At 39.5% G+C, this 24,816-nt stretch overlaps 1 protein-coding gene and 1 long non-coding RNA gene across 4 annotated transcripts in view; both read left to right on the plus strand.

Moving 5' to 3' along the window:
- LOC107836964 (uncharacterized) lies at positions 1-23,958 on the plus strand. The gene is made up of 4 exons (XR_001662935.1): positions 1-2,431; positions 3,276-3,278; positions 16,141-16,150; positions 23,949-23,958. It is a non-coding gene; the product is annotated as an uncharacterized LOC107836964 (long non-coding RNA).
- The window catches only part of lrp4 (low density lipoprotein receptor-related protein 4), a 112,666-nt gene that overhangs the window by 20,869 nt on the left and 66,981 nt on the right, over positions 1-24,816 (plus strand). The gene's annotated exons all lie outside the window — the stretch shown is intronic.

Consider the following 24,816-nt stretch of genomic DNA (forward strand, 5'->3'; position numbering starts at 1 on the left):
TGACCTTCAGTGGGTTGAAGGCAAAGACATGGATGAGAGGGTGATGACTGGGAAACAATTGATGGTTATGAAAATTTTTAGCTTAGCCTGTCGTGACCTATGTTTTTTTGTCTTTACTTGGATTAGCCTGCCTTACCTGTCAGTATCATCATGCACACTTTTCACGGCGCTGCAGGCTGTTTCAGCTTGACTCTGTTTTTAACTTGCTGGAAAACCAAAAAGAAGCCATGGCACTTTCTTCTCTTTGTTGTTTGTGAGCAGCCAGCTGTTTATAGACTCTCTCACTCTCTCTGCCTCGGCCTGTAGGCTTGTCAACGGGTTGTTGTTTTTTTTTTTTTCTTCATCCTCCGTGCCAATTCAATTTCATCCCTCAGATCTGCTGAGTTTGACCTCTCCAAAACACGGGGCTGGACCCGAACACAGCTCTGGCTATTGTACTAGCAGCTAATGATTCTGCCCCTCCATTTTCGCACTCCGTCTCTTTCAGTTCCGCTGCCTCTTTTTATAGAGTCAGGAAATGGCTTCCCCAAATGGACGTAGCTTCCAGGTCATTGGACTTGGGGTGAAGGGTCATTGTTGGGTTGTGGCAGCCATAAACGGAACAACTGGGCAAATTTTGTCTGATATTTTTTAAACTTTTTCATTAACATGTCACTGAAGCATGCATGCACATACTTTCTTGCCATATGTTTTTTTTTTTTTACATACAGAAACAGAATGGGTTTTATAGTTTTCATCTGTCTCACTTTGACTCCTTTGCCATTTTTCACTTAATCTTGTTTTGCCCCCACATTGTTTTATCCACTTCACTGCTAAAGAACGACAACCATGATAGATCTGCAGTTCTGCTCACGGTGACAATTCTGACTTTAGCCATCCCCCTACACATAAACGGCACACACATAGACGCATACACACATGCTATCCAGCCAAGTGCCTGCTGGCTTGCAGTTTATGATGCTGAACCCCCTACCCTGCCTTGCAAAGCACTCCCTCGTCAGCACCCCCACTCTGAGATGACAGGAGGGAAGCGTCCAGCTGGATGGAGCTGTTGTGTTCCTCTCCTGAGGGCTTTGATCTTTTGCCCTTCATCCCCCCAAAATCAGTGGCCGTCTTGCCAGCCTTGAAAGGGGCTGGATTGCGGTTTGATTTAACACTTTTCTTTTATCCAGTGGAACACAGATCCATGTAGACCTTAGCGTTGGACTGATAGCTGGGCGACAGCTGGGCAAAGCCAGAGCCTTTCCCTATCAGTCGTCCCCCTGTGCATCAACTGCCTGCCTCCCTGGCTTAACTTCCCCTGAGCCCCGACTCTCACTCTTGGCTCCTCTTAGCTCCACGGCACAGACTTATTGTCTCTAGGGCTGCTTTGGTCTCTGGGGAGCAGAGGGAGAGGCCGAAGCTCCATCGTGCTCCCCTCCTTTGGTTCCCCTGATCCGGGCCCCATTTTTTTTAAAGGCTTTAAGACTGACCTGTCAGCCGCTCTCCCTTCCCCAGAGTCAATGCGGGCCGGCCCCCTTAAAGACCTATCCACATCGGCCTTCTGTTTGAACAGGCCCCACCAAAAGAACCCTTGTGCTTTCTTTTGTGTGCGCATAAATAAGATCAGAGTTAAAGTCCCTGTGCTCTTGTGTCCAGAGACGGGCTCTGTGGGCTTGGAGGACTAATGCTTCTTGGCAGGCCTATTGATCCCAAAACTCCTCGAGGAACGTTCACCAGCTCTGTAGCTGCCCTGATGCTCTTGGCAGATACAAAGAGCTTACAGTTTCACACATCTATAGCCAGTAGATACATATTTATTAAGAATTGATGTTGTGACTCCATATTTAGTCCAAAACAATCAAATTCCATCAGGCTCTTTCAAATTATTTAAGATGTGTTAACTCATTCAAGCAGGTTACTTATAGCTGTTTATATTTACCATTTCAAAATACAGAGACATGCACCAATTATGACTTCAAAGTTTGGTGAAATTGAGGTAAGTCCCAAATGGATGACTTGGAGAAATTTTTATTTTGACCCATGGAAAGTTAGTTCCAGTTAAGACTGAGCAATAAATGAATAACAGTATATACCACAATAGACATGTGAACAACATCAATAGATAACATTTCTCTTAGATTCAACATACAGCATATTCTCTGAATTCAACCCTTCATGGTGAGCTAGAAGAGGTGGGTGGGATCAACTACCTCAGTTTGGTTACCTAGCAACAACCTGTTGAGTAACTTGCCAGCAACAGTTTAAGATTTTGCCACCATGTCTCATAACTGCTTAAAAATAAACGGAGTGGAGTGAAAACTGGATAAAACAGGAACGGTCATGTAACCAGTTTGGCAGTGCTTCAGATATTTAAAACAAAAAGCTAATCAATAATTATCAATATTGACTGATATAAAATGCTTATATTGTGATAAGTTTCAGCCACAAAGTCCAGTCAAGTCTGTGTTGAAATAATTCTGGAAGGTGACTGAAATTCAGTTTGCTAATGTCTCATCTGTGCTGCAGGTGGTTAAAATATGTGTTCAACATTTTTATCCATTTCAATAAAAAAATAAAAAATAAAAAAACAAAATAGTTTAGAGAATGAATAAACTCACTGTTACTATTTATGACACAATAACCCTTGAAATTGTCTTCTGCTTGGATTGTTGTCTGAAATATGTCTGGACTGTTATCCATAAGGCAGACTGTTTAGTGGCAACATACTGTGCAAAGTTCTTTTCTCAATTTTCCCCCCAAATGGGAATAATTATAAAAAAATGGTAAACAAGTAAGTCAACATCAGTTCCAACCCTTTGACTCGGTGGGTTCAGTGATGATCCTGTTGTTTATCTCCTTGACTTGGATGACATCCAAAATGCTGCGTTTTAGTAGGTCATTCTATAATTAGAATGTTTTAAACTGCATAGATGGCAGAAATGGAAAGTTTAACAGATGTATCTGGAATACTGTTTCATAACGTGAGCGCTGGTGAATAAGGGAAAAAAAATTATCTCAATTAAGAAAAATGAGCATTTGATTTTTACTGGCTAACTCGACTGTGGATTCATTTTAAAATGTACATGAATAAAAATGACAACTAAACTACCCAAACAAAAGATGGTATCCCATTTTTTCCAAAATTAACAAAAAAAAAAAAAGACTCCATTTTGGTATCTTAACTGCATTTAATACTCTGTTAGCTGAGTTTTCCTCTTAAACGCACAGTAGACATTGGGTTTCTTGCTAACTGCCTTTCACTTCCCATCTTTTTGAGGCTAAACTCTGGTCAGACCGTCAGACCCCATCAAATCTCATTGAATCCCTGTAGCTTTGGCCTCATCCAGGAAAATGTCTTTACAGTCTAAATCAGCCCAGATTTATAGCCGGGCCTGGTTGGAGTGGAGCTCTGCTTAAACAATCGTCTCTCTTGTAACTTAAGAAGCAAATAGTCTCAAGTCTCGGCGTCGGATGGGTTTTCTTTGAGCCGGAGGCCACCATATGTCTGTATATGGAGGGGGGGGGATACAGTGCATGTTGTAATACTTTAGTCTTTCTTTTGAGATGAAAGATGAGGAGTAGTGAAATACTATGTTGAAAAGAAAAACTAAAGATATTTAGGAATTGCGAAAATGTTTACCATATTAAAAATGAAAACTTTTTCTATGTACCATCGTTTTGTTTTTTTTTATTTATTTTGAATTTCAAAATACTTTAAATACCAGAAATATTTTTCCAGTTTCTAGGAATTAAGATTGGACACAAATTGTAATTTGTCCTCCTTTCCTTTTTTACTATAAAGCAGTTCCTCTGAAGCTTGTTTATTTCCCTTCATAACAATTACAGAAACCATTGTTTGAAAGTTTCTACACAAAAGACATCAAAACACCAAGTTTTCCAGGTTTTTATCTGTATCGTTCTAAAAATGTAAACCCCAGTTGGGGAAACGTATATGCATGACCATGGTAAAGGAAATGAGATGCGTCTTTTGGTACAGTTTGTACTGCAAGCCATAATCCCCCGGTGTTGATGGTAACATGCATTCCCATGCGTCTGGAGCCACTGTACCACCTGTTTTCATTCCATCATGAATGGACAGGGCACACTGGCATTGGGTAGTTCGGACTACTGGTTGCCATGTATTGAAGATGGGGACACAATGTTTCCCAGACACGGTGCATATTTAGCCTTTTCTTCAATAGGGTTTATAAACCTTAGAATTGCCCTCAAAGGTAAAAAATTGGCATATAAATGTCATTTTGCAAGTGGTCAACATTAGGCCATTAACACCAGTTTGGATGTTGCCTTCAGAGGTTGTTTTTATGCCTGATGTCCCTTTAGTCTTTTAAAAAAATTCTCAATTTATATGCTCCAGGTTCTTTCAAGTTATTAGGAGTCAAGTGAAAGCCAATTATATGATGGCAGCATCAAAAGTGTTTTGTGGTGATCCAGGAGATGCTTAGATGAAACGCTTCAAAACAAAACTGCTCTGTATTTCAGAGTTCCTCTAACTAGGGTCACTCTTTTGTCTGTAAGTGTTTGTAAAGGATGCCCAGAAAAAGTGTCTTTTAATGAGCATGAAAAGTCATCTTTAGCTGCCTCTGTAATTCATTTGGAACTCCACTATTTTTCCTCTGCCTCTAATCAATCATCAGCCCCCCTTTTCTCGCTACCTTCTGTTTTCCCTCATCTCATTTCTGCTGGTAGCGGACTTTTTTTTTCACTCCCTTCTGAACATCCAAAGACGTGAATAGGCGAAGCTGCTGGTGTTTGTGGGGGGTTCAGATAAAAAGGAGGAAAAGTGAGTAAAATTCAGAAAGAAATGAGAACACAAAAGGGAGAAAGAGTTCTGCCAGTGTTTCTCAAACATGTCGAACGGTGATCCAGGCTTCCTGGGGGCTTTTGTTTGGAACCTGACGATCCCCACTGGGCTTTGTGGTTGCTGCATAAAGGCAGCAAGGAGTTTGTTGCAAATTTATGTAATCGTTTGCCAAAACTGGGAAAAATAAGACTTGACCAGCTTTTTTTTTATTGCTCAACAGATGTGATAAAACTCTAAATCTTAAAAATCTTAAATCAGTAGTGTCTACAATTTTCTGCCTTGAAGGCCAAAATTATTTAGCTATGAGTGCCTGTGGGCTACTTTTTTATTTAATTTTTTAGATTAAAAATAAAGTACTTTGTTTCCTACTCATGTAATTGCAATCGAAAGAAGCATATTTATTGTAGAAAAGGAATCTGTAACTTGTTTATTCAAAACATAAAAAGGGTCTTGTGTGATCACCATGTCTAGATGCAGGCATGAGATTTCTACATTTTCATATGAATTATTTTTGTTTCTGTGCTAAAATAAGCTTTTCATCTAGGCTTTGCAACAACATTGGGATAAGGTCAGTGTTTGCCTTGTTCAGACTTTATTCAAGGAGAGGGCCGTGGGATGTTTGGGATTCTCTTTCCTGCAAAGTTAAATTGAAAACAGAAACGTGACTAATAAAACATTAGCCCTAAGATTTTTATCATTATTAGTATTTGAAGAAAATTTCACCCTAAAAATTGCTGATCTGCATCAACCCCTGTGCTTGGAGGTCAGACTGATCCATTCTTGAATTGTGGTCAGGCTGTCACAAATGACCCCCGGGTCGCTCTTTGAAAAACATGTTTGTTACTCAAGTACATTTTTTTTGTCATCTTTTACCAGGTTCTTCGGATATTCTTCACATATACTGTTTATTGCTTCATCAAAAGCTCCGTCAGCCAGAAACTGATCACTTTTTGATGTAATGGTGCTCACAAACTCATTCAGGCCTGTGTGATATAATTTATGATTACATCATCTGATGATCAACAGCTCACCAGGTGTGAAAAATCACGTTGTGCTTATTCACATTTCTCTTACATGTCATAGCAGTGAATGTTGCTGTCAAGCATCCTGTTCCTATGAAACATGGTGGCTGTGGAAGGTTGCTGCTTGATGCTTGTAAGCTTTCAACACCCTTTCAGAAATTAAATATATATATTTTTTTTACATAAAAAAATGATATTTGTGAAATAAGATCATGTCGCAGTAAATGCAATGACCAATAACAGATGCAGCTAAAATTTGATCTCATCATTAAATAAGAGTCTAGTGGTTTAATACTAATAATGTCTTAAGTGTTGCGTACACTAACAGTCTAATAATACTTTGAGGACAGAATATCTGTATTTAGACTTGAATTAATTTGCATACATATGGGTTCTAATTATCAACTAGATTTGGCTTGTTTATGCATACATTTGGTCATATTCTGGTAAAAGTCACACGTTTCATTCATTTTGATTTCGGACGGAGAATACTGTCACTTTTTGGTTGTCAAGGTGATGAGCGATCACTGGGGCAGGGTGTACTTTGCACTCAACTCATGAAAAAATAAGAACTAAGAAACGGCATGCGGCTAGAAAAGCTATGCTTGCATCTTTATTTCATGCAAGTCGCATGAGTCTCGATGAGGAGGAAAAACTGCATTGATGAATGAAGTTGCTCCACTTTGTTGTGTAGATTTAGCTTGGAAGACCCTTAAACAAAAACAATGTTCTTGTTTAAGTAATAATGTAGAGATATTGCTGTCTTGGCACAGGTGCAGGTGATGTTTTGTTGCAGTAAGAATGAGATGGATGATGGTTGTGTTGGCCCAGTTCAGATCTGCAGGGCTTTAATGTCTTGTTGGAAGCAGAAGGGAGAAAGTATCACCCTGCAAGGGAACTGGACTATTGATCTCTCCCCTCTTCTTTCAGTCTGTATTATTCTCACACAGACATCTGCACATCCTGAAAATGGCCATGCAGTCAGGGGCGGATCTAGAAAAATATACTAAAATATACTTCTACTGTATTCTGCTTTTTCTTGCTCTGGGCCTTTACCCTACACTCGGACCTGTTGCCATGAAAACAGACAGACACCAGCTCAACGAGCAGATAGAGCAGAGATTACCGATCTGAGGAATCAACACCAAAATCAAACATTTCCCACACACAAAAAAAGAAGCAAAAACACCAAAACATTACATCCAGTCTGTTGCATTTTGTCAGGCTTGATGTCTATATTGCGATTATTAATAAATTTTCACCTGAACACAGCGGTGGCTGATTTAAACAGCTGCTCTACTGATGACTTGGTGGGCGCGTTGTCCTGTTTTAGTGCTAACGGAACCAACACACACCGAACTGCGCAGCACATGTTTAGGTTATCAAAGTCAATAGCAGGCTAACAACAGTTAACTCTCAAGTTCATAGTGGTTGAGACATTGCTGGTTGAGGATGTGTGGTGGGACTGGGGTGGGTGTAGAGGGCGCTAAGGAGGAGCAGTAATTAAAGAGCTTTTGGAGAGGGGCCCCTGTTCTCTCTTAGATGCGTTTCACCCCCTCCCCCGTCCCCATAATCCCCACAGGAATAAACAAATTGGTCCTTTCAGCCGGCAAACTGGGCATGGGGGCCCTTGTAATGGGATAGACTTAAACTGCATGAGTGTGTCCTGCAAAAGATGATTTTGTGAGTGCAAGATATGCGAGAGAGAACATGTGTTACAGGGCCTCTTATGTGTAAGAGGTGTGTGTGCGCGGGTGTGTGTGTTTCACCACAAACGCTGTAATTGGCTAATTGCTCTCAGCTCAGTGGTGAAGTGTGTGGACAGCCAAAGAGGCCTCTGCCTAATTTGCTTAATCCACATGTTGAGTATCTGAGCCAGATTACAGTGTGATACCCGTTAGCCAGCTGAGCACCCTGCAGCCTTTCCTCCCGCTCAAACTTCTGACGCCACATTGTTCCCTGGATTTACTTTTATTTTCACATGTTTAAGGTGTAATGATATGTTTTAAGGTCAAGTTGTCCCTTCAAAATATCTGCAAAGCTTGCATGGATTGGATCTGAAACTGATTTAAGGTGGATTCGTTTTACTGGTCTGCAGAGCAGCTGCTGTTCTCATTCCTGCTGTGTGAAGCTGACATGACAAAATAACAGGACTCCAGAAACGAGCTTACACGGTTGTGTGCATTTATTGTCAAATAGATGCAATAAATTAAGCTGTTTTCACTCCGAAGAGATGCACCTGTGTTTGACTTTTTAGTCCAGTTTCCAGTTGGCAGTTTTTGTAAAGCTTTGACTTGCCGATACTGATTTAAGCAGATTCTGTTTTAGAAGTTCAATATGCATTAAGAAGATATAGAAATTGTGAGATTTTTCACACAGTCTGTGTGAGAGAGCAGTCTCTGTAAAATATGATTTTACTTCTATTTTCAAAGGAAGACGCAAGTTAAAGTCAGGAGTTGAAATTTTCAAATGGTCTTTAGCATTTCTTATTAGCAATTAAACTTTTCCTTCTGGGGCCTGTTCTTTCTGCTTTCTGTATTCAGTTGTTGTTATTCATGTTTGATGTTACTGTTGTTTAGAGTCACCTTAAATTAAACAATTATTTTTTCTTTATTTACAATTTTACCTTTACATGGTTGCTCAAACCCGTATGTGGATCCTCAGCTGCTTCTCTTCCAAATCTCTTAGCAGTCGTGCCTTACGTCTTCAAATCTCTTAATTGGACCAGAATCCCAGTAAATGCAATAAAAGGCAAAAAGAGAGAGCATTTTAATTTTCATCTTGAAGCTTTAATGTTTTTTACTGTCCATGCATGTCTTTAACTTTAATGAGAACAAATTATGTTTTGTGTTTTGGTAAGGGGTGGGACATCAGCTGAATTCAAACTCCTAATGAGCCTCAAACCATTTCATTTTACTAGCAGGGATTTTTTTTAAAGAAAACAGAAAAAGACCCTTCTCTCTTTCTTCCATCGCTCCGTGTTCACCGTTGGTGTTTTCTTCAGTTTGAGTGTGTTTGGTCATGTAAAGCAGTGAATGATTTACTCTGTTTTCTAATCATTAAATGTTTTTTTTCCCCCATCTGGAGGTTGGCCTCACTGTATTTTTGAAATGTTTGAGTTTTGCCCTGTGCAGGTCTGATTAGGGTTGTTCAAAAACACACATGTTCTTCAACAAACTGCAGAGACATGGATGGTTTTTGTCTGCTTTGACACTGATGAAGATTACAGATCTTTGTATCAAAGCTGCTTTTAGAGGGAAAATAAAGAAAATCTCAGGAAAACCTTGTCAGAGAGGAAATGGCATAATCTCAGAGGGAAAGCAAGTTTGCTCACGTCACCATCCTCATCTTACCGTCTTTATTGCTGCCATCCTCCTCCCTTCAGCTCCTCCAGATGCTGCGACATTGAATAAATCAGATCTCCCAGCTCATTGTTGAATTATCAAAAGATTTCTTTTGCAAAATGCGCGTGCCTCCTCTTCATTCGCTCCCTATGTTACATAAAAATGACGAGGATGGGAGCTGGTAGCATAAAAGCAGAAGAATAAAAAGCAAGACACTGGATTTGCTCTGATCCTTTAATCAAAGTCTAGAATATTCTATCAGTGGCAACGTTTCTCTCTTGCTGCTACTCTTTCTGCTCCACATTCCACTTTTTTTTTTTTAAAGCAAAGGGGGTTTGCAACTCTTTCAGCCCTTATCTTGTGCTTTTCTCCCCCTTTCATATTATCTCTTAAATGGGCTGCATCTCAGAGTCTGAGAGGATATGCTTGGAAAGAAAGCTTTGTGCCTTTTGTTTTTCAAATGATTAACTGATTGTGAAGATTTTGTCTTTAAAGGATAGTTTGATGGTTTCACACACCTGCTTAAAATTAAACTTTAGTTTAAGCAGTCACTGTTGTCCCTGTGATTGTCAGTGCTACAGATGTAAGTGGATTCACTAAAGCTGTGTTGTAAAGCATTCAGGCACCTTCAAAGAGTACCGCCGTGCAAAGCTGCCAATGATTTACCCAAAAGTCCTTTAATCATTAAAGGTTTTATTCCTCTGACATTTCTGAAGGTCATTTTGCTTATTTTTTTTTTTTTCTAAGCAGTAAATCTCTGGTATTGTTAGATAGCTGACATCTTGAAGATGAATTGAGAAGAGAAGTTGTTTTTTTTCTTGTCTTTTATGGAACCATAAGCGGATTGTAACAGTTTGACTCATCAAATTAATTTAGGCATGTTCAGCTCACTGATGGCAGCACAGAAGCTCTGTGGGCTACGTTTCCTTTTGTCTTTTTTTTTTTTTTGCCAGCAGGCAGGTCTTAACAGGCCCAACATTATGATCTGACCTCAGGCAGCCTGTCGTCTGTGTTTTTTACAGTCTGAGCTCTTATCACCCTTCCCGCATGGCGCTTTAGCATGTGTGTTTTGTCAAAGTGGCCCAGGCAGGTTGGGTCTTTTAATCAAACCGGGCTTAAATCAGAACGGCTGGATTTGTTGCAGTTGAGGAACGTGGCTTAGTGAAACAGAATGAGTAGAGGGAGGGAATAAGGGATCACTGGGACGAAAAGCTGGACAACGAGATGAATGTACGGTAAAAAGTATAACGGATAGCTTGGGGAAAACGATTCAGGCCATGTCACTTTTTGAGTCAACTTGTTCAGTGACCCTAAGAACAACGTTGACACAAAGTTATTCAAATCAAGGATGTGCTGACTGAAAAGTTGACATGCATGTAAACAGTACGTTACTAAGATCTTAACCACCCAGAATAAATATAAACAAAATCTAAATATATTCAAACAGAATGGCAATACAAATTGCTCCAGGTGCTGAAATGTATAATAACTATATTTATAGAAACAGCATTTCTTGTGCATTTTAATCTTGATTCATAGACCCAAGGACAAATGTATAAATATAATTAAATCGCTCTACTTTTCAAGTGGTCATTTGACCATTTGTTCTTTAAAATTTTTTTTAAAGAGTTAAAAAAAAAGAGAGAGAGAGCGAAAACTATTAAAAAATGAGAACGATCGATCTTTGTCTTTGTTTTATTTCGAAGGCCTGAAGCTTTGTGAAGGTTGTGTTGCTGCAAGACAGACAATTAGAGCCCTCACCTGCAGCTGTGCACAGTTCTTTATACACTTCAGGTAAAATTACATCCTGTTTTGACATGCACACGCACACACACATGCACACGCACACACACATGCACACGCACACACCTACACACACACACACACACACATAGATATATTGGAAAGAAAGAAGAGGGGAAAGCTTCAGTCAGTAACAGAAAAGGGAAAAAAACAACTTGATGCATAAAAGCCTTCTTTGAACCTTTCTTGCATTGTGTGGTTGTCATCTACGTCATCTGTCCTTTCAAATGCACCAATTTCTTGCACAGTGTGCCTAAAAACTGCTTACATGCATACTTGGAAAACAACATAAAACGGACACGTCTGTAAAATAAGAATGGAGAAATATATGTCACAATTTTGCCACTTCAGCATCTTCCTTCTAGGTGAGAGAAAAGTGTATCTGTCTTTCATCCAGCTGGTTGGCAGTGCGCAGTAACAAGTTGGGGTAGATATGTGTGTAGGAATTTTAGCCTTGCACATTAAGCTTAGAGTGAAATACTTTGTGGTGCATTAAAATGATGAAAATCCTGGTGCAGTTTCTTGCTCACCTTGCATTACAAAACATACAATAGTTTGCTTATGTTCTTATTATTGGCCATTTTAAAAAGGAAGATTGTTTAATATGCCCTTCTATTTATTTCCATAACAAATGAAGAATAAGTTGTATGTGATAATAAACAGTAGAACCAACTACTGGAGCCTTATCAAACAGATAGTTAATTATATTTTGAAGGAGCAATAAATGTGTATTGTCACTTGATTGCATCGTTTGGGTGCAACTCTATTGTTTTACTGCTACAAATAAATGCCACATTTGAATTTTAAAAAAAAATATATATGTTTGTGTTATTATTCCCTCTTCCATCCCATTGGATTTATTTTTAACAGCCAGGTTCTCGGCATAAATTATAACTCTTTTTGTAAAATGGAGAGCTTCATTTCTTTAATGCTGATGAAACTAATGACTCTGTCACACTCTGCTGTCTCACATGGGTTATTTGGTGTGTGTGGGTGTGTTGGCTTGTGGCTACAGTAGGATTGATGTCTTTATTCTCTGAAATGCCTTGGGCCAAATTAACATTCATTCGGTTACATCCGGATTTTCGCTTTATGAGTCTAAAATGAGAATGTTATTGCAGAGAGAACTGAAACGGATAATGGATTGGAACTGAAAAGCTGACAAACATAAGCACAATCTTAATTGTTTTTTGGCTTTCAAGTTGATCAAGGTGGGCAGCTTAACTAGAAAATTGTTTTTTTAATTCAGTGATTGCCGCGTCTACAAATTAGACTTTGCTGAGTGTCATGTTTCCACCTCCTTCTGGCATTTGATGATCCATTAAGAGTTATTATCCTCCAGGATAATTGTTCCTTACCCAGAAGGAATGTGTAACTCTATCTTTAGTGCAGCTTATCTTATTTTGTATTTCTGTTATGTCTATAGATGGTTATGGAAAGCAGAGTCAGCAAGTAGAGAGATAAAAAAAAAAAAAAAAAACATCTCATGTTTAATTTTACTTGTGTTTCAGTGTAGCCAAGCACACACCACTAACCACATTAGGGGACAGAAGCTCATAAGTGCCTCATTTGCAGACATTTAACAATATCAGCTTCAAATATTGCACAGTCGCCTCCACAGATATTGACACCCATGGGAAAGCTTTCCTTATGCAGTAGAATAATATCACTGAAAAACTATTTTATTTTGATCCACTTATTTAAACAAGCCCACATCTCCCGTTCACTTTTATAAATGGAAAATAAGGAAAATATACGTTCATATTTTTTGCAGACATTCGTTGATCTTCATATGTCAGGAAATGTAAATGCTCTCTTAGGCTTGCCCTCGTCTGTAAACATAATAAAAAATGTAAAAACATGTATTTGTAAAGGAGACCAAGGGAGGACTTCATTTTATGGAGGATTTTTAAGCCAGATGCAAATAAACTTTTCTGTAGAAAACAGTAGCCAACACTTTCATCTCTGGGTCATCAAGTCTCCATGACAACCATTTCTTTAAGGCTATTATACAGATGTTTTCCAAGGGGTGCCAACTTTTGTGAAGCATGCTGTATGTATCCTTTTTTATTTATTTTTTTATATCCAGGAGTCATCAGACACAGACGATAAATTTTGTGCACCATAGCAACCAAACTAGAGACTTTGGAGATGGTCTATAATTAGCCTAAGTGAAGCTGTACCTCTCCAACCTACACACACGGGAAAATTGGAGAAAAAGTATGTTTAGTGGGAGTTTTGATTTAGTTCCTACTTAGAAAACTGTTAAATTACTGAGCATTTATCTATAATTTCTTACAGAAGGGAGATAAATGGCTGCTGTTACCCAAGTTAGAAGTTGGTCCTATTTTTACACCTTAATTCAAACAAATATGTATGTAAAACAAACAAGTATTGGATATAATATGCTGGGTATGGCTCTGAATTTTTGGAAACCGCTGTTATGCATGAGATGCCTCAGATGCAAGCAAGGAAAAAACATAAAATTTTCAGGACATAAGAATTTTGTGCACCATTCTGGTTCCTATATTTAAACTCTAGCTGTAGAGGGTTTTACACAACACATCACATCTTGGCTCTATCTTCTCCTTGCATTTTTTCTTATCTGCTACCTCAAACAGACATTTGGTCTCTGTTGACTTCCCCTGCATAATTCCCAAGATGACTCATCCTCCTGCTCTTGGAATCCTTCTCCAAGAGGAAATGCTTTCTTCCCATTTTTTGCCTTTCTTTTTTGTCTTTTGGTAATGCTTGTGAAGGTGAAAATACGCTCTGGAGCTTGATGCACAGATTGGTTCCTCACGATGGTAGGTGGGTAAGATTTATAGTGTATTCATTCTTTAAGAGGAGTAACAACATCTTTAGTGGGGCTAAGGCTGGCAAGAGGTGTGCTGTAGCACCCCTGAGGAGAATTGGGCCCTTCTTGACTGTTTTGTAAGCGTTTGACAGGTGAAATAGTGTGGGAACTGCAGGGAATGTTGCTTTAAAACACTTTTTGTTGCGCTTGTCGAGGATGTGGAGGTGCTGCGTGAATGCTCAATAGCTCTGTAGGAGTCGCTGGTGAATGGCTGAGGGGAAAAATGGCTTCTTGAGATTGTTTCTTAAGTTCCTCCGACATGGAATCTGTCCACATCTCTTTTCCCTCCAGTGATGACTCCCACAGAGGATAGCAGAGCCATTTAAAAAAAAAAAAATTTTATTTGTTTTTTTTTGTCTGACCGGGCTGAGTCATATTTTCCCTGTTTCTCAGTTAAAGCCAATTGGTCCTCATCTGAACCTGCCATATGAACAGATTGCTTTGAAGCACTCTGCCTGGGGAATAAATGTCTGGTGAACTTTATAGAAATGACTTAAAGCTGTCTCACTGTCAAAAATAAGAATATGTATTTTTACTCTTTTGTACCAATATTGCAGGTACACTACATCAAAGTAATTGGTATTTTCGACCCTGACTAAAATGCTACCATTCAAATCAATAACAGTTCATCTAGTGTCTGTTTGGCCCCTTTTAGGCAAGGTTGGGCTGATATATGGTGATCTTTTGATCAAAAGGGCATTTGGACGGTAAAATGAGGTCCTGAGGATCTTGAAAGCTTTTATTCCCTTCTTGTTTTCTATTTTGAACCAGAATGTTCATCTTGCTGTCTCAAGGAAACTTGAGGAATGTTGAAGCCAACAAACACTGATGGAAAGTCTTGTAGAGATTTATGAAAAGGGGGGGGGGGGAAGGGATTAAAAAGAAACTGTTGAATATGATGAAGCATTGGATGGGTGAGCGAATGTAGGTTTTACAGGCATAGCTTGTGGTTGGTTTTTGGGATAAGGAAAGTAAGGCAGGGTGAAGCAGGGGAAGGGATTGTTCAGAGCCACTGCCTGGCGAGGGCCATTGTTCATCCTCTCCTTTAGGGTTGAAGGAGACGGGAGAGTTTCACACGCCACTCGCAGACGTCCCGCTGGGCAGCCCCGGAAGGGGGCTATTGCAGCTGGTAAAGAAGGCCTGGCCGTAGGGATAAATTACTCTGAATGGAAGGGTCTGTGTTTGCAGTTTTCTCCTCTCTTTCTAAAAGGAGCCAGAGAGAGAAGGAATTCAACCCCAACCACAGGTTGTCCGCTTCGTTTCTGGAAAGCTATGTCTTCCAAGTCACCAATTTAACATCTCTCCACCCCCAACGCCCTGAAAACCTCTCCCCTCCCACTATCACTGGAATGCTCCAGGATTTTATTATGTAGGGGACCAGGGTGGCTGTCTCAGATTTTTATAATTTTACAATGCAAATGTTTTTCTTTTTTTTTTTTTTTTTGCTAATGTGTTCTTAGAAAACGTCTATGGCAAGAGTTCTTCCGGTTTTTTTAATTTGACATTTAAAAAAAATTGCAATTGTTCGACTTGAATTAGGATAGCATTTTTACACATTTATCCAGAGAACCACTGATCAGATTTTAATGACTAGTTTGTGGTCCGACATACTGATTCAGATTTTTCCCTATTCTAATATTGAAAGAAAGAAAGAAATGCTAACCATAAAAGAACAACATTTTCTTTAACTGCTAGATGTAGAAATTTTGAGTAAAACAGAAAATAAAATGGTTACAAGATTATGAATGTGTCGAAGCTGTTCCCTGAACAATCACAAAACTTTGATCAAAAAATTTGAGAATTTGATCTTTTCCATAGGATGGTCTGGTATGTGTGACTAATTTTCAGATGTGCACCAATCTGGCTTTTTCTTGGGAAGTTCTGCTTTCTAGTGGTAGAATAAAAACAACTTTTTATTTTCTTTTTCTTTCTCTCCCATGACGTTGTAGTGTTTATATCTCTAAAAGAAATCACATTTTTACTAATTCTTTCAGGATTTTAAGATCCATGTTTGTCCATGTTTGAGCTACGATGGAGATTTAGGATCGTACTGAGGAAAAAAAGAAAACAAAAATGAGGTTGCAAGAATAAGCAGTTCAGATATTCATTAGTGCTAGTAGTATTTTTCATAGTTTTTTTTTTTCTTTTTATTCCACCCCAAGGAGTCCATGTTTTTTTCCGAATTTGCTACGATTACGATGGTTGTAAAAATCTTACTGCCTTTAAATTTTGTTGGATGGCCACATCTTGTTCTTTACTTGTAAGACTTCTACTTCTAAAAGCTTTTCAACACTAATTAGAAATTGGCAGACTTGAGTACGTTTTTACATGTATCTGCTAGTGCCCCCTTTACACAGTTGGGTCATTTTAACTGTTGGCTGCAAGACTGATGTAAAGCAAAACAAAACCAAAAAAAATAAATAAATAACGGGTGAATGTTGTGGAACTGGCATTCTCTCTCTTAGACATCTGAAAGTTATAAGCTCAGTTTTTACCCTAAATTCCACATGTTAACAGCATTGGGAGTCCTGTGCTGAACCAGGGAAGACTAAAACTGTGGAGCATGCTGTGTCGGTTAATAACTGGATATTACAGAGCTGGACCCCAGTGCCTGCTCTCCTCATCCAGTCAAAACCCATAAAGTGAGTTACTGCTTGCCCGCATGGAATAATCTCCTCTTATTACACTTATCCCTTCACTGTGGGTTCACCTTCACAGACATGGACTAAATTACACAACTGATACTCTTCAGGCATATGAGACCTGCTCTGGACCACTGTTCCTGTTTTTCTTGAGAATTATGGTATTAGGGGATTACATTATTAGGCTTCGGTTGAGCATTTTTGGAAAATGGTTCGACGCACTAGCCATTTTATTAGGTACACCTTGCTAGTCGAGCTGTACTGTATATCACATCACAATTAACAGCAAATTAAATGTGTAGTGTTTCGATCACAGAGCACAATGCTGCTTTTGAATAAAGTATGTGGGGAAGCTACTTGAAGGCAGGATTAAGACAACCTTTTGCCTTTTCCTTGTGTTCTCTAAAGTGACACAAAGCGTAGAAATCAGCCTCATCAGGCGAGGAAGTAAAACGCCCGCATCAACTGACTTGCATAGGGGCAAGCCTGTTTTGCGGGCCGGAGGAGGGGTGTAGGTACGACAAACATCCAGCAGCAAGATTTAAAAGCCGTGAACAGGATTCAAATTATGTCTTATGAGAAGAGTGAGAAGGCGAGATACTATTATAGTTTTGAAATCGGTGATACGGGGAAACTTCTGCCAGGTTTTCTGACATTGATACTACATGGCACCTCCTGCCGTCCTGCACCGCTTGCTTTAATTTGAAAACTCAGCTGTGGGGGATATCTCTGTCTCCACGTGGGATTTATGAATTGCCAGAAGGACGCCAAAAAGGGTGTAGGGATCTTAAATAACCAATAGAAATACAACACCTTCCACTCTTGTTGCTACTATTGGAGCTCATTCCAGTTATGTTATCACATTGATTATATTCTGTTTCTACCTACATTTACAAAACAATCAGAGGTTATAGGGACATATTCAGTTATTTGATAGAGTAGTGATAATATTGTAATCCCTTGATTTTCAGTTGCATTCAGAAGTACTACCTAGGCTGGTCATGACGACAAATTTTGTTTGATGATGAATTGTCCCAGAAGTTATTGCGATAAACAATAATATTGTTGTTTTGAGATCATTTTTCAGGTAATATGATGGTATAATAATAATGCCAGAACACGTTTTCAGGGATCAGTAAACTACATTTTAATGAACATTTAATGTTGGAAATGGGAGTCATTTTAAATATCCAAAATAAACGGAACAACAGAAACAACAAATAAAATCAATTGTGAAGCCACTGCACACAAAATTGTCCTTCAATAAAAAGGGCCGGTTGAGATCAATGTATCAGATTGAAGACTAGTTTTGGTAGAAAAACAGAGGAAAAAAATAGTAAAATGATAAATCATGGAAAAAGAAATTGAGCTTGTTTTAATTTATTTTGTGATTAATTGATTTATTGTTTATTGCAACAAGTCTAGTCCTGCTTCTGTCAAGAATCCTTCACCACATTTATTGTATTATCAACTGTTAAATGAAAACATAGTTAAAAAAAATAATTTGAATTATTTATAATCTTAAAAAATGAACTTTATCAGCCCAAAAATGACACGAGCAACTTGAAAGCTGCGTCTGATCTGGATGTGAGCTGTTCTGTGAATGAAAACACTAAGCTGTGGAAGCTTTGGCCCCAAACGGAGGCCTCGGCTGGTGGAATTTGGGGTTTAAATCCAGGATGGTGAAAAGTTGTATGCGCATGTATTTGCTTGTGTGTGTGTGTGTTGGGGAGTCGATTGGCCAAAGAGTCGATCTGTGGATTAGAGAGAGCTCGGACACCAAGTGCTCACTCAGCACATTGTGCAGCAAGTCTAATGTTCATAGCCAGAGGCAGAGCTCAGAGCTCTGCTGTGTTTACATTGTGGGGTTTGACGCATGCATGCATGCACCCTCTTGCACACAGACACCCACCCACACACATAAACAATCCCATACGCACCAAAACCAATACATGGATTTATGCTCCAAATGTCTCAGGTTCCTCTCAAATCTGCAGTGACACTTCATCAGTAAATTTGGAGGATATGTAAAGAGTTCTGTGTTAAACTTTCAATGCTTAGCTGTTGTCTGTTAGTGTTCCAATACTCTGCCGTTTTTTTACCCCCCCAGAAGCAGCCTCTTCATCTCAGTGGTTCATATAATGTGCCTCTTTGCCCACCCAACACAACTCTGATTCCTTTCTGAACATTTCCTTTCTCTCTCACTCTCCATAGAACCACCACTACCACTCTCCCACTTTGGCTTATGACTCTTCATCTTTCTTGCTTGTGTTGAACCGTCATTATCTGCATCACAACTGGCCAACCAGCCTTTCCTTTGATCAACTTCCAGCCTTGCTCTGGGAGCACAAATGGAAGCAGTTATGATGCATCTATTTTGTGTGTTTTTGCCCTTTAGATTATAAATGCATAGTATTTATTGTGTCATTCAAGTTGGGCATATTACATAGAGGCACACATGGAAGTCCCAGAGCCACAAAAGTACAGTGGGCAGCTGCCAGAGTCGTCACAAAAGGCTGACGGCAGAGGAAAATAAAACGTTTTAGTGGTGCATGTTTGCACCTCTCCCGCCTTCACCCCCCCTTGTATAAACATTACGGAAAGCTGCAAGTTTGAGAGTTGTACTTTTTTTTCTCTCCCTCTTGTGTATTTCTGTTCTGGTTGCCGATCCACATGCTTGTCCAGCAGCCATTCAGTCAACTCGGGCCAACTTAGTGCTATCTTTGAAGTGACTTCAGAGGGACGGCGGCTCTGGCCATGGACAACAGCGTGTGTGTGTGTGTATGAATGTTAACTTGTATACAACTCCTGTTTATTGGTCTTTAATTTATAACCCTCAGCAGCAAGATAATGATACATCGCCATGTGCGTAATTATGTTCTTTTGGTTTATTTCAAGTGAATAAAAAAGCATCTGCTCTCAGGCCTCCGACTTGGACTTGGGTTAATAGGCACTGATCTGTTTAAAGGTGTTTGTCATTACTTGAGTTAATCAAGCAATGTGAATCGGTTTTCATTGTGGTTAAAGTGTTGCTATGCTCTGGCCTTAAAAAGCAAGCCAGCAACACACACACACACATGCACACACACACGGTCATGTTCTCTTGCTGAGTTATGTTGTTAGGAAGTGATTGAGTCCTGCAGTGTGATAAGGCTGAAGTTTTAATGAAAGTCTGAGATGAGCAGGCGTGAAAAGAACCCTGCTGCTGGATCGACTCCTTCAAATATCGGACGCTGGTGTGTTTGCGTGCGCGTGTGTGTACACAACGGAGCACACCAGGAGGGAGGAGGTTGTCATGGCAAGGCAGCAATGGAATTTTTTTACAGTCCTTTGAAGATTTGGTATCAACTCTAAACTCATTTGACTGGTTCTTTGTTTATGTGCTCTTTAAAGTTTTAAGTTGTTTTTTTTTTTCTGTTCAAAGTCGTGTCTTCTATTTTTTTTATTTTTTTTTTCCTTCAGTGGACCTCAACATGTGTCACTGTGGTTTCTGGCTCATCACATCAGGGTGGCTTAACCTTCACTGGCTAAATTAATAGGTGGAGATGAGCCGGCGCAGAAGAGGGGGATTGGCAGGAAGGATGAGCTGTTTAGCTCCTAAGTGTGTTAGGCTGACCTAACATCAAAGTGTGTTAGGCTGACCTAACACACTTTGATGTTAGGTCAGCCTAACCTGCAGACATCGCAACCACAAGGAATTTAGTTACTGGAAAATGTGGGTGTCGGAATCAGCTTGCAGGTGTTATAAAGAGCAATACCCTGGGTCTACATAATAAGTGAAGAACTAAAAGCAGTTTTCTATTCTGCCACATTTATTTAAAACCTAATGGTTACAAATACTTTAAGAACTACTGCTATGTTCTTGTAAAACATGTCCATGTACTTTTACTCATTTGTATAATAAATGCTTAAGAGCTGTTTTATACTGCTGACTTGGCGTGGACCAAAATTAGATGATCACACTTTTAATTTTGAGTTTCACAGCAAGTTTAAGCCAAGAATGTGTAACTTGATTTAATATTTAATTTAAAATAGAGAAGAAAAACAAGTATTTTCAGGTTTCATAGCATGACCATCCATGTTTGTGTGAACGTACAAACATGGATGTACGTTCAGTTTAGAAAGTCACATTTCTAAATTGTGAAATTTGACTTTGTTAGCTTGGGAAAAATGTTGTAGCATTATCTCAGCCAATTAACCAGCAGTATGCAGCAGCAGGTGGGGGAGGGGCATCACTGTGATGCTCTATGGCAGCAGGAGAATGATAATGATATGATGGGATCCTTTAGCTGATCTTGAAGCATACACTTCTTAATATCTTAGTTGATACAGATATCTAGGTTGTGCATACTCTGAACAACTGTTTCCAAAAAAACAAAAAAAACAAATTTGGTTTCTGGAAAGCCCCTCAAAGAGCAAAGCAGATCTGAACAGATGAATAAACATCATGTTTATTTGCCTTTGGCGGAAGAAGTAGAGCTCAAAACAATCAATTCCTCATCTTCACGTTCATTTATTCCACATTACCACTGTCTCAGAACATCTTTTTTTTTTTCAAAAATAATTTTAGACAACCAGTTGTACAGTTCTAAATTAGATGTTTCTCCCAAAGTAAACATTCTACTTAACGCTGAGCAAACTTCAACACCTGTAAGAGGCATATGGTTTGTATCGGGTCATTCCCGGTGCTGTTTCATCTCTTCTGCTTTGCTGTGATTTCCGTTGCTTGATTCTTATGAAACCTACAAACGAAATGCTTTGTTTCTTTGAGGTGCCTGTGATGTCTTGCAAAATCTATTCTTAAAAAACTGACAATAAAAATCTTGTGTGAATCCTGTCATTGGTATCTGGCTGAGAAATCTGAAACACAGAATTTCACAGGCTGATTATGGTTTGTGAGTGACGGTTACTGCAGGTGAGCAGCCTTCCTGTAGACGTGCTCGGCCATCCGCCGCACTTTGCCAGCACACTCACGCTGCGATAAGTGACGAATGTTGAACACTGTTGGCCGACAGAGACGCGGGACGCCGGTTGTGTCCATTCTCGGTGTGCAGTGCTGCGCAACGCTGTGCTGTGAGGCTGAATGCAGCAGGTTGGGGACAGTGAGGGCCAAGCAGTTCCTGACACGCTGAGATGCAGCTGTCTCTCTCTGAAGCTACGCCTTTACAGCTCAATACCAGCAGAGGATGGAGGACAGACAAAAGGGTTGACTCATTCCTTCTGTGCTCCTGTCATTGCCTTCTCATTGTCCCCGATGCTGAAATTTCCCTCTTATCACCTTTTTACAGCAGTCTTCTGACACGCTGTCGGGGAGACGCAGCGCCGACCCTCCAGGTAGTCTCACGGGAGGTCCATGCCTAATTAACTGGCAGCCTTTTGACATCATTTAAAGCATGTGGCCACCCGCTCTCTGGGCTGGGTTACCATTGTGTTTTTTGGCCTCCTTGCTCCCTCCTCAACTCTTAACACTTATTATTTAACCATTTAGCCAGAGCAAATAAAGAAATGCTGGAACAGACCTTGAATAGCATTTGGTTAGCTCTCCTACGTCGTGGCAGCTCCAGGCTGGTCTCAGTCAAAGAACTCTGGCTCTTCCTGTCAGTGGGTCAGGTTTAAGTGTGATGTCAGTTTGGGTTTGTGGGTTCATCTTTTGCATTAACCTTTGGGAGACCACCTGTCTTGTTTCACACCAGGCCTGGTCGGACAGTTTAGGGTGTTGAGAAGGAGAAGTGAGTGATCATTGGTGGTCTGTGCTTTCTTTTTCACCTCTGGATGCTGTCTTGAACTTAAAGCGTGACTCTGCACACAGCAGATGAAGACACACCAAGTCTCAAACATGCAAGCTCACTCTTATGTGTTTTTTGATTCAGTGAGTGTTGGCAAATTACTGTAAGTGAGCATTGGGCCTTACTGTCCAGCTGTTGGGCTCTGCAGAGGAGGGATTTAGAGAAATTAGTGTAATATCACTGGGGTTGCTGTCAGCTCACCTCCTTGGTGCTTATTTCTTTTTGACAACAAATGTTCTCAGTCAGCATTTTTCTAAATTGCTTGGCATTTAGGTGGCATAATGTTACACACTAGTAAAAAAATAAAATAAAAAAAAAAAAATCCTCTGGTGATTTAAAATCAAACAAAATCTATTTAATTCCTGAAATCAAATGAATTTTAGTATTGAACAAAAATAGCCACTCAAAACAGAAAGCATTTTTTCAAAGATTTTCTTTTACTTTTTTTTTCTTTTTTTTGCTAAAGGGAAACTATCCATTCAAACCAACTTGGCACATATTTGCCACAATTGCTGCATAAATCAATTGCCATGATTTATGTAACTTTTGGTTAAATTTTTAGCCACAGAAATGCTTGATTATAGTCAGATGTGTAGAATGAAGAACCCCCTTTAATAGAACCTGTCTGACACGATAACGTGGGATAAAACATTAATGAAGAACATCAGAAAATAATGAGAAACAAATTCATTCATTATAATTAAGAAATCATGAATTTGTGCCATAACATCCTGAAGAACGGTATCTGGTTATTACTTTATGAGGATTATTAATTTCCATAAAACACCAGCAAGTCCACCTCTAAATTGCTCAAGCAACCCTCAAAAACAATGTGCAGGTTTGGAGAGGACCAGGATGAGTGTGAACATAACCTGATTGAGATGCTGTGACTTGCCCTTAATTAGACAATTTATGCTCCATAACCTTCAAAAATGGCTGATTTGAGTAATTCTGCAAAGTCGAACAGCATTCCTTCACGAAAAGGCAAAATATTTGTTGGTAATTGCCACGAATGCTTGATGGCAGTTAGTGCTGCCAAGCTTTGCACAGCCACTTACAGAATTAGATTTAGGGAGCAAGTTTTTTATTGTGCCAGGTTGGTTTATTTAGTCTGCTACCCTTTATAATGACATAACTTGAAAGATGCATTTGTATCGACTCAGACTGTCTGACATTGAAACTTGTTCAATGATCTGGACCATGTAAGAAAAACAAAAAGGTAAAAATGAAATAAATTCATAAGAGGAATTGTTTTTCTTGGCACCCTTTTGAAACTGGACAAGGAAAAAACACAACTTCAAAAAGATACAATGTTGATACCGTACCTTGGGCCTTTGTCTCTGATTCTTACTTTCAGTTCTCCCAGCTCACCTTCTTTTGTTAAAAGAAAATCCAAACATCGCATCAGTGAACAGCTGAGGCAATTCTTCTGTTCATGCTTCACGTGAACGGGCTTTTGATATTTCGATAGTTTGTTGCTAGACCTGTATTTACAGCACAAAGTGACCTACTGTGTCTACGAAAAAAGCCTTGCTTGTGATCTGTTATCTTTGTGACACATCAGAGCCTTGTCACGCTGGCGCTCTCCAAAGGCGCTGGGCTGCCGGGTCTGGCTGCTGCAGAGTCTGTGTGTCTGCAGCCTTGCGTAACAATCTATTGCGTGCTGATGATCTTCCCTTTGCTTTCTCAGTAGTTGTTTTTTTTGTTTTTTTTTGTTATCGTTAATAAAGATAAAGGTATGTCTGTCTGGTTTGGGCATACATTTATACTTTTCTAAACTAATGTCTGTTTTTGCTTGCTGTGTTAATTTTCTTCTCCCATTATCGGTCGTGGCAGATAATATTCTGGTCCTTTTAGAATTTTTTGATTTCTAATTGTATTACTTGTAATTATTTTTAATGAAGTGTCAAGACCAAACCGTGGTGTCACAGTCTGTCATTTTGCCACTTTTCTTTTCTTTTGCAACTTTCATTTTTTTTTATATTTTTCACAGTCAGAATGTGAGCAGAACGTTCTGGCTCAGCTGCCAGCTGTCTGATTGGCCTTTTCGGCAGACACTGTTGGAGTAATCAGTTTGACTAAAGATAAACGCATGGATTAGTTCCTCAAGACCTTCTTTGGGACATTAGTCCTTTAAACCTGGAAATGTTGGTCAGGTGATAGAAGACCGACTTTGAAATTGTATTTATGTGTTTCTGAAGCATTGTGGTCCAACTCCCACTATGGCTGTGGGGAAAACCAGTGCTTCATCCTTCAATTTTCTCTGTTGAAAATGTTTAGTTTTCCCTCTGACAGGTGGCATCCTGTAGTAACGCCACAATGATTCCAGCTGCCTGTGCAGATTGAGGGAACACAGTTTCATCCATACTGCTTTAGAATAATTAATGTACGTTTTTTGCATGGTGTGGTTGGTGGCTTCCTGCTGGGCTCTGTAGGTTTCTGGTTCTGGTCAGACCTAGTGACCTCTGCTTTTTAAAGCATGTCTGACAAATGCAAGTCCTGTGATGTGGCTTCATGTTGACAAGACTTCTGCTCCATCTCACAGACTCTAATTTAGC

This window comes from Poecilia formosa, unplaced genomic scaffold, assembly GCF_000485575.1.
Source record: "Poecilia formosa unplaced genomic scaffold, Poecilia_formosa-5.1.2 Scaffold99, whole genome shotgun sequence".
Classification (NCBI taxonomy): domain Eukaryota; kingdom Metazoa; phylum Chordata; class Actinopteri; order Cyprinodontiformes; family Poeciliidae; genus Poecilia; species Poecilia formosa.